This window comes from Saimiri boliviensis, chromosome 11 (genome assembly GCF_048565385.1).
Source record: "Saimiri boliviensis isolate mSaiBol1 chromosome 11, mSaiBol1.pri, whole genome shotgun sequence".
NCBI lineage: Eukaryota > Metazoa > Chordata > Mammalia > Primates > Cebidae > Saimiri > Saimiri boliviensis.
This window is the reverse complement of record NC_133459.1, coordinates 29471706-29481381: the sequence shown is the minus strand read 5'-3', so window position 1 is coordinate 29481381 and position 9676 is coordinate 29471706. Positions and strand designations below refer to the sequence as shown.

General features: G+C 53.8%; 1 long non-coding RNA gene across 1 annotated transcript; it reads left to right on the top strand.

Annotated features, from left to right (window-relative positions):
* The first annotated feature begins 384 nt into the window (after window positions 1-384).
* LOC104652842 (uncharacterized) lies at window positions 385-4600 on the top strand. The gene is made up of 3 exons (XR_746128.3): window positions 385-534; window positions 3179-3325; window positions 4260-4600. It is a non-coding gene; the product is annotated as an uncharacterized LOC104652842 (long non-coding RNA).
* Window positions 4601-9676: the final 5076 nt, after the last annotated feature.

Genomic DNA, 9676 nt, shown 5'->3' with positions numbered 1-9676 from the left:
CCTCCATCCACCCGCGGTTGGTGCCTGCAGGAGTCAGAGCTGCCGCGGGCACTGTGGATCCAGAGGCGGCAGAGGAGAGGGGTCAGGAGAGGCCTCCCCGGGCTGACAGCCCGCTCAGTTTCGCAGGCCGGCTGGGGCGCTGCATGTGCGAAGGCACAGAGGCCTGCGCGTGGAACTGCGCGCAGCGCTGTGAAAATCCGCATGGGTTAGGGGTAAAGCAAAGCCCCGTGTTCCCAGCGTTCTTCCCAGCCCTGTCGCCCATCTCCGGACGCGGACCTCCTGCAGACGAAGCGCGGGTGCCCTCTGCTGGCCTTCCTGCCGACTGCACCTTCTACTTTGGGGACTCCCAGCCCCCGCGTCTGTGGGAGGCAAATGTCCAAAAAAGGTGGAGTATCTGAACTGGAAAGACCCTCAGAAATCATCCACCCCCGACTTCCCGATGGAGACGTGAGGCCCTGTGTGGAGCAGGGAGCTTGCTCTGGCCAGGAATTCGGGCCCCTGAATCCAATGGAGGCCCGGCTGTCAGTGCCTGGGGTAGGGAGGTGCCCTGGGAGGGTTCTTGCCGCTGAGCTCCAGCCTGCTGGAGGTGGGATGGGGGATGGAGGAGGGTGACTGCAGAGAGCAGAGGGGGTTTCAGATTCTCAGCCCCTTGCCCCATCTGGCTGGATCAGTCATGGGATTTCCTGTTTTGTCTTGAAGCAGCGGCATTGCAACCTGATAGCCATGGAATAGGAGCTTAAGATGTGTGTGTGTGTGTGTGTGTGTGTGTGTGAGAGAGAGAGAGAGAGAGAGTGTGTGTGTGTGTGAGTGTGTATGTGTGTGTGTGAATGTATTTGTGTGAGTGCAAGACTGTGTGCGTGTGAACGTGTGTGTGTGAATGTGTGTGTGTATTTGTGTGTTGCGAGTGTAGCGTGTGTGTGTGTGTGTGTGTGTGTGTGTCTTAAAGGGTGATGTTGGCATCAATCATAAGTGTCGTGGGCTGGTGACATCACCCCTCTACTGCCCTGATCTTCCTTTAAAGCCCTTCCTTTCTCCACTCCTAAGTCCCCAGCAGCTGCCACTGTCGCCTGGCTCTTGCTTCGCCAGCAAAGGTGGTGACAGGTGAGGGGACATGAAAGCAGGAAAGACCCTTGCCTTTAGGGCCCCCACAGAAGATAGCCATGGGTGCCAAAGCTAAGATGGGCTGAGAATGGGCAGGCTTCATCGGCCATCAGAAGTGGGACCGGGGCAGGAGAGAGGCAAGCTGAGGACAGTGCTCAAGCTTCCGGCCTAGATGATGGGTTATGCCCCAGTGGGATGAGGAGCTTGGCGCGACCACAGCCACCTGATGCCTGGAAGCTCATTCCCTGTGAGAGCACGGTTTCCTGTCTCATCCTCCGGCAGGGCTGCTGCATGTGTGTGTGTGTGCACGTGTGTGTGTGCATAGGCACTGTGTGTGTGCTGTGTATGTCTATGTCCACGAGCTGGGAGCCTGGGTTTACTTGGGACGGGGGCCGTAAGACCGGGAAGAGGCCTGCCTGGGATGGGAAGTGACCCTTTGTCCCAGGACGGATCGCATCAAAGCCTGTAAGACAGGTCTGTTCCTGGTTGATGGTGGGGGCGGCGGCTGGCTTAGCCTGGCTTGGAGCGCGGAGAGTTCCAGGCCTGCACCCGTCCTCCGTCCTCCCCAGCATGGGGCCTTAGGCAAGCGCCTGCCTCTCTCTAAGCCTCAGTGCCCTCATCTGACAAGTGGGACAATGCAGCATAGACGCCTGGAGAGGGCGAAGGAGGCGTTGCAGGAGGAGTGCTCAGGGCCGCGCCTGGCAGGCACACCGTGGGCCGGGGTGAAGAGCAGAGGGATTGGCATTTCTTAGCTGGGTGCTCTGTGCCTGGTAGTTGGGCCGCATCTCCCTCTCTGACTTTATTGCTCCCAGGCCCTCCTCCCCACTCTGCTCCAGCTGCACTGGCCTCTTTCCATGCCTGGAGAAGGCTGGGTTCCTTCCAGTCGGAGCCTTCACAGCTCCTCATGGCTCTTCCTGCTGCTGGGTTTGTCATTACATGGCCGGTTCCTTCTCAGCCCTCAGGTGCCTGCCTAATGTCACCTCCCTGCAGCAGCCTCCCTGACTACTATAGTGAGGCACCTACTGTGCCTCCCTTGCTCCCTCCCTCTCTCTTTCTCTTTTCTTTCTCTTTCTTTCCCTTCCTTCCTCCCTCCCTCCCTCCCTCCCTCCCTCCCTTCTCTCTCTCTTTTCTTTCTCTTTCTTTCCCTTCCTTCCTTTTTCCCTCCCTCCCTCCCTCCCTTCTCTCTCTCTTTCTTTCTTTCTTTCCCTCCCTCCTTTTCTTTTCTTTCTCTCTCTTGCTTTCTTTTTCTTTCCTTCCTCTCTTTCTCTCCCCTCCCTCCCTCCATCCCTCCCTTCCTTCCTTTCTTTTTTGAGACAGGATCTTGCTCTGTTGCTCAGGCTGAGTACAGTGGTGCAATCATAGCTCACTGTGATTTTGAACTCCTGGGTTCAGGGGATCTTCCCACCTGGGTCTACCAAAGTGCTGAGAGGACAGGCGTGAGCCACCATGCCTGGCCCCTGTGTCTGCGGCACTGTGGTTGGAGCAGGTGCTGCTGGAGGGTGCACGAGTGTGCGTGTGTGTTCACCTGTGTGCTCACAGGTGTGCCTGGACATTTCGGGAAGATTGAGGCACTTTCTAATACAGTCCTACACCTGCCGCCACCAGAGCCTGAGTGACTTGCTGCCTCTTCGTTACCCCACCCCCCCCTCAGGCTGTGAGCCTCTTCAGGCTGGGGACCTTGTCTCTTGTGTTCCCAGCCATGTCTCTGGTGCCTGTAACAGTGTCCCGCACATAGGTCCTCAGTATTTATGTGATTTATGTGTGGACTGTGGAGAGGCTTCCCGTGCGTGGTAATTTGGAGCCAGGCGACCCTGGCTTGAAACCCACAATCCTGGCTCCATCCCTCATGGCTATATGAGTCTTATTGGGCCTTAGATTCCTCATCTGTCAGCTGAGGCTAAGGAGAGTGACATCACAGCGGGTTGTTAGGAACCACATCGTGTATGCCAGGAGTGACCGCGAACAAGAACCATGCTGGCCTCATGGAGCCATGACCCAGCGCTGCTCTAAGACCTCTATCTCATTCCATCCTCACAACTGCCTTGTGAGGGAGGATCATGATTATCCTGTATTACAGATGAACACACTGAGACCCAGGGAAGGAAGTCCCATGCCCGGTGATGACCTTGACTCCCCAGCAGTGCTGTAGATGCAGGAGCTTTCAAGGTCCCGGCCAGTTTCCTCCTTGGCATTTAACCAGTGCTCAGGAAGGACTGGAAATCAGGTGATCTGAGTCTCACGGGCATCTCTGTGCTGACTTGCTGCGACCCCGGGGGAGGTTGTACCCCTAGAGCCCCCTCTAGAGCGGCATTTGTGCACGTGCATCATGAAGGCATGGGGCCAGGTTGTGGTGGGTGGTGGGGGGTTTGCAAACTCCAGTGCCTGGGGTCAGGCAGGGAATGGGAGAGGGCGGTAGGACCCAGGAGGGTTTGACGGAGCTGGGCAGCGGCCACTCGGCTCTGGCTGATGATGGCCAGGCGGGAATGCACACCCTATTGCCAAATCTTTGAACTTTTCAAGAGAAGCAGAAAATTTGGCTTTTTAAATGTGAAATCTGATTTTTAAATGTTGGCAACAATTTAAAAAGAAAGAAAGAAAGAAAGACACTGTGTAGGCCAAACAAAGCTCATTTGTGGGTTGCATTTGAGCTCGTGGCTGTCACTTTGCAATCCACGAGATACTCAGTATCTAGAGGCCCCTTCCTGTCCCTGGGCCTTTGATAAAAATGACTCACACTGTTAGGTACTGACTGTGTACAGGGGTGGGGTGTGATGTCATTCAATTCTTTCCCCACTGCCTTACCCACCATGTAATATTTCCCCGCCAGGTAATGTGGTCATCTCCATTTGATAGGTGGGCAAACTGAGGCCCAGAGAGGTTAAGTAATGTGTCTAGAATCACACAGCTAGTAAACGGCATTGCTGGGGCAGCCTTGCCGAGCAGGGCTCTCCTGCTCCACAGCTCAGCTGTGTAACCATTTTCTCATACTGCCGCAATGAACTTGACCTCCTACCCTCCAGGGCTCCCCCATCCTGGCCCCCTGGGGACTCCTGCACTCACTGGCTGACCGCGAGGTTGATCTAGCATAGTTGGTCCAGAAGGAAGGATGACCAGGGCAGGTGACCTGATTCTGCCAGGACCCTGGGTTCTCTTTCCAGGTCCCCAGGATGCGCGGGGGACCTGCTGGCCTGATGAGAAACCTGCCGAAGCAGCACCAAGGCCATGGCTCCCTCCAGCAGCCCGGCTACAGACTGGAGGAAACATCTTCTCCTTCCGGAATCCTGGTGGGGAGCAGGCCAGTCCCTGTGTCAGCCATGCTGCTGTCCAGATTGCATATTTCTCCAGCAAACCCTGCTTCAGACTAGGGCTGAAAATCTCCCAGGTGTCTCCAAGACCGCGTGCGTCTAGGCTCAAGTGGGCGCGTGGCTCTGCGAAGGTCACTGTGTGTGAGGGTGAGTGTGCCCAGGTGGCTGTGTCTTGGTACAGGAAGACACATTGCTTGAGTCTGCATGGTGGCCTTCGCTGTCCTCTCGGGGGGCAGGGAGCTGTCTAGGGATGCTGTTGTCGGAGCAGGTACTGCTGGAGGGTGCATGAATATGCATGTATGTTCACCTGTGTGCTCCCATGTGTGCCTGGACCTGTGGGGAAAGATTTAGGTTTTCTGTTTGTTTTGAAGCCTAATTATCATGCAGTAAAGTGTGCAAATCTTCTTCTTTTTTTTTTTTTTTTTGAGACTAAGTCTCGCTGTGTCGCCCAGGCTGTAGTGCAGTGGCATCATCTCAGCTCTCTGCAACCTTCGCCTCCCTGGTTCAAGCAATTCTCCTGCCTCAGCTTCCCGAGTAGCTGGGATTATGGTGCCTACCACCATGCCCAACTAATTTTTGTATTTTTTAGTAGAGATGGGGTTTCACCATGTTGGTCAGGCTGGTCTTGAACTCCTGACCTCAGGTGATCCAACTGCCTCAGCCTCCCAAAATGCTGGGATTACAGGCGTGAGCCACTGCCCCCAGCCTAGGTGTGCAAATCTTAGCTGTACATCCTGATGGATTTTTATGTGTGTATAAAACTGCGTGACTATCACCTGTGTCCAGGGACTCACTTGCGCCACCTCCCAGTTGATACCCTGCAAGGTGACCACTGTTCTAGCCTCTATCACAGGCATTAGGACCTGAGTTCCCCTTGAGTATTTTTTTTCTTTTTTTTTTTTTTTTGAGAAGTCTCAGGCTGGAATGCAGTGGTGTGATTTAGCTTACTGTAAACTCCGGCTCCCGGATTCAAGTGATTCTCCTGCCTCAGCCTCCCGAGTAGCTGGGATTACAGGTGTGTGGCACCACACCCAGCTAATTTTGTATTTTTAGTAGAGACGGAGTTTCACCATGGTGGTCAGACTGGTCTTGAACTCCTGATCTCAGGTCATTCACCTGCGTAGGCCTCCCAAAGTGCTGAGATTACAGGTGTGAGCCACCATGCCTGGCTGTGTCCTGGTTTTTAAAACTTGGCAGGGCCTAGGATCCAGAAAGGAGACTGACCGGGTCTCGGCTGCATCGGCCTGCCCAGGCCTTGGCCTCCTTCAGTTCTAGCTGCAACTGGGTGGGATTTGAAGGCACTTTGATCATGCCTTCCCATCCCCGGCCCCCTGGGCACTGTCAGCCCCAAGCAGGAGGCAGTGTGGGGCCATGAAGAGAGAGCTGGCTTTGCAGCCACGCAGGGGACTTAAGGTCGAGTCCTGGCTCCACCACCTATTTTCGGAGTAATTTTGGGCAGATGGTTTTGCCTCTCTGGGCCTCGGTTTCTTTCTCTGTGACACAGAAACAGTAATAGGACTAATTCATAGAGTAGTATGAGGATGAATAGTAGTGATGGGGCTCATGATAGCTGCTGGACTTGGAGGGTTTCTCACATGCTGGGTGCTGTTACCACATTGAATCGTCCCAGCAGCAATATAAGGAGTTAATTGTCACTCTCCCCATTTTATGGAAGAGAAAACTGAGGTTCAAAGGGCTTAAACGGTTTGTTCAGGGTTTTCTACTAGTAAATAGTAGTTCCTGGATTCCAGCCCAGATCTATCTGACTCCCAAACCCAGAATGCTTAACCAAGGACGGTTATTCAAGATATTTAACAATTGCGCTGGGCTGGGCCTGGAGCCATCAGAATAGACCCCTGCCATAAATAAACGAGCCGTATGCGCGCCCAGCCCATCTCATCCATGACACTCGACTGTGTTAAATAGGATTAATCCAGGAAATGAGATTACAGATGTCAAGCGGCTTGGAGAACCACGAGGCACCCCGCAAGCACGGGTTTCTACGGGTTTCTATTTCTTCTCACGTTGTGGGACTGGCGAACTGGCCCGCGCCTCAGGAAACCTGCGCTTACGTCCTGGCTCTGCCGGGAACATGCGGGAAAGCATTGGGAGAAAGTTTCCAGAGTCAAACATGAATAAGGCAAATCTGCTAAAGAGAGGGTGCTCCGTTAGTTCCCGTCGTTCAGGCCCCTGCACGTGCTAATTACAGACAGCTTATGAAAGCACAGCCAGGCCTTCAGCTGCGCCAGGGTGTTAGAGCATTCCATTAAGGGAGGGCACGTTAGAGTTTCTAAGAAACAACTGAAAACATAGCGTATGCATTTGATGTGTACAACTTGCCATATTTAAAGCGCGCAACCTGGTGAGTTTTGACAGATGTACATGCCTGCGAAGGGGCCCCACGCTCAGTACACCTCACCTCTCCGTATCTTTCCACTTCTCACTCCCTTTAGCTGCCCATCCTTTCCTCCAGTTCTCCACTCCCTTTCCCAGCAGTGATTTGTTTTCTCACCCTTCAGATCTCTCTTCCTTTTCTAGGGGTTTCTATAATTGAAAGCACAGATTATTAGACTTTTTTTTTTGTTGTTGTTGAGATGGAGTTTTACTCTTGTTGCCCAGGCTGGGGTGCAATGGGTTGATCTCGGCTCACTGCAACCTCCGCCTCCTGGGTTCAAGCGACTCTCCTGCCTCAGCCTCCTGAGCAGCTGGGATAATAGGCCCCTGGCCAATTTTGTATTTTTAGTAGAGATGGGGTTTCTCCATGTTGGTCAGGCTGGTCTCGAACTCCCAACCTCAAGTGATCCATCCGCCTTGGCTTCCCGAAGTGCTGGGATTACTGGCTTGAGCTACCATGCCTGGCTGAGTATGAGACTTTTGTCTAGCTTCCTTCATTCAGTGAACTCTTTCCTGAGATTTGTCTCTGTTGCTGTGTGCTCCTTGCTCCTTTTCATTGCTGAGTAGTATTCTGTTGCATGGATATACCACAATTTGTTTTTCCATTCACCTGTGGATGTGCATTTGGGTTGTCTTCAGGTTTTGACTATTCTAAGCAAGTGGCTAGGGACATTCACATGTGCCTGCCTTTGTGGACATGTGTTTCTGTTTCTCTTGGGTAAATCCTCAGCAGTGGAAGGGCTGGGTGGGGCAGACCATTTTCCAGGGTGGCCGTGCCTTCCCACTGGGGAGTGTGAAAGTTGCCGCTGCTCCCCATCCTCACCGCACTTGGCGTGGTCGGTCTTTCATTTCGACTGTTCTAGCGTGTGCGTAGTGCTATGCGGAACAGCTCACACCGCAGTGTGGAAGCACACATGGTTTCTGATGGTCTGTGATGTGTGGGGAGGAGCTGATGAACAGTGGGAGGGAGAGCAGGAGGGGTGGGTGCTGGTTTAAATTATGAGGCACCAGAAGGCAGAGCTAGGGCCACTGAGTGGCACCCACAGGGAGACAGATTGTGTCTAAGATGTCGGATAGAGCTCTCTATCTGGGGGACTGCCCCATGATAGGATGAATTTTCTTACGGAGTAGTGAGCTCGCCATTGCTGGGAGTGGTCGAGTCTTTGAGTAGCTGGTGAGAGTTGTGGGGTCTGGATTAGATTTCTCATGTGGTTCCTCTGGGCCTGCGTATTTTGGCTTCTGTGGTTCTAGGAATCATCAGGTGATCAAAGTCTCATTACCAGTGTCAGCATTCACGTCTGACGCTGCTCAGGTATGAATCTGGCCCCACCCTCACCTCCTCCTGTGGGAGCTCCAGCTCCTGGTGTGTCCCTCTCCCCTCTTGAGTGTGTGGTGAATCCCGAACCCCGCTCCCACTGCTGCTGCTGCCTCCAGTGTCTCCAACAGGGCCCTGCCCCAGCCCGGTCCTGCCTCCCAGGGCCCCTGTGTTCTCAGTCCTCTGCCGCTTTGGGAGCGTACTGCTTGCTGGGGAGAATGGGGATGGGCTCCTCGAGGGTGGATCCCTGGCAGGGCAGCATGGACCATCTTCAAAGGAGCTCTCGCTGCCCACACTCAGCCTCCCCACCCAGGGTTGTCACCACTGGAGCTGGTCCTGGTACCAAGTGTCAAGGTGTGTCCAGAACCAAGAGCCCCTCCACCCCGGGCCCCTGCCACTGAATCTCCCCGTTACCCACTCTCTGCTTTCTCCTACAGAGCCTTTCCTCCTCAGCTCCTGGCAGTTCTGCCTGGTTTCCATTAGGCCTGTCCCAAGTCAGCCAGACTCGTCACACGTGTGTCTGAGCCCCAGCCATGGCGAGGTGCAACTGCCCTTTGCCCCGTGGCCATCCTGTGACCAGGAAGATGGTTGCGCATGGGGGCTGGATGGTGAGTGTCACCCAGCCTGCCTACTGCGTGCACGCAGATCTCAGATCTGGCCCAGGTAGGTCCTCCATGACCCAGCAGAAGGAATCAAAGGCAATTTCTTTTAAAAGGAAAGCTTTCTTTGAGACTATGTTTACCCTACTTGATTCTTTAATTTAAAAATAGGTAGGCTGGGCACGGTGGCTCATACTTGTAATCTCAGCACTTTGGGAGGCCGAGGTGCACAGATCGCTTGAGGTCAGCAGTTTAAGATCATCCTGGCCAACTTGGCGAAATCCGGTCTCTACTAAAAAGACAAAAATTAGCTGGGTGTGGTGGCATGCAACTATAATCCCAGCTACTTGGGAGGCTGAGGCAGGAGAATCACTTGAACCCGGAAGGCAGAGGTTGCAGTGAGCCAAGATAGTGCCACTGCACTCCAGCCTGGGTGACAGAGTAAGACTCTGTCTCAAAACAAAAACAAAAACAAAAACAAAACAAAAACAAAAACAAAAAAAACGGGTAGAGCATATCCACTTTTGAAACCGGTTTTGTGGACCAAGTATTTTCTATGTATGTTAGCCAGCCTCAGCCTCTAACGTGGCTCGCAATGGTCCCTTCTCCCGGGGTTTGTGCTCCTGTGTCATCCCCTCCAGCACCGTTCCAGGGTGCATCTGTGTGACAGATAAAATATGGAAGCACGGATGGGGTGTCACTTCCGAGGCTGGGCTATGAGAGATGCTGCGGCTTCTGTGTTGTTAGTTTTCTCTCTTAGGTCATTCGCTCTGCAGGGCCAGTTGTCCTGTCCTGAGCAGCCTTACCGACAGGCCTGCGGGGTGAGAAGCTTAGGCTTCTCCCCAACAGCCAACAAGAAACCAAAGCCTGCTGCTCACAGCCCCGTGGAGAGCTTGAAGGCAGAGTCCCCAGCCCAGGTGAGCCTTTGGAAGACGGAAGCCCTGGCTGACGTGTTGACTGCC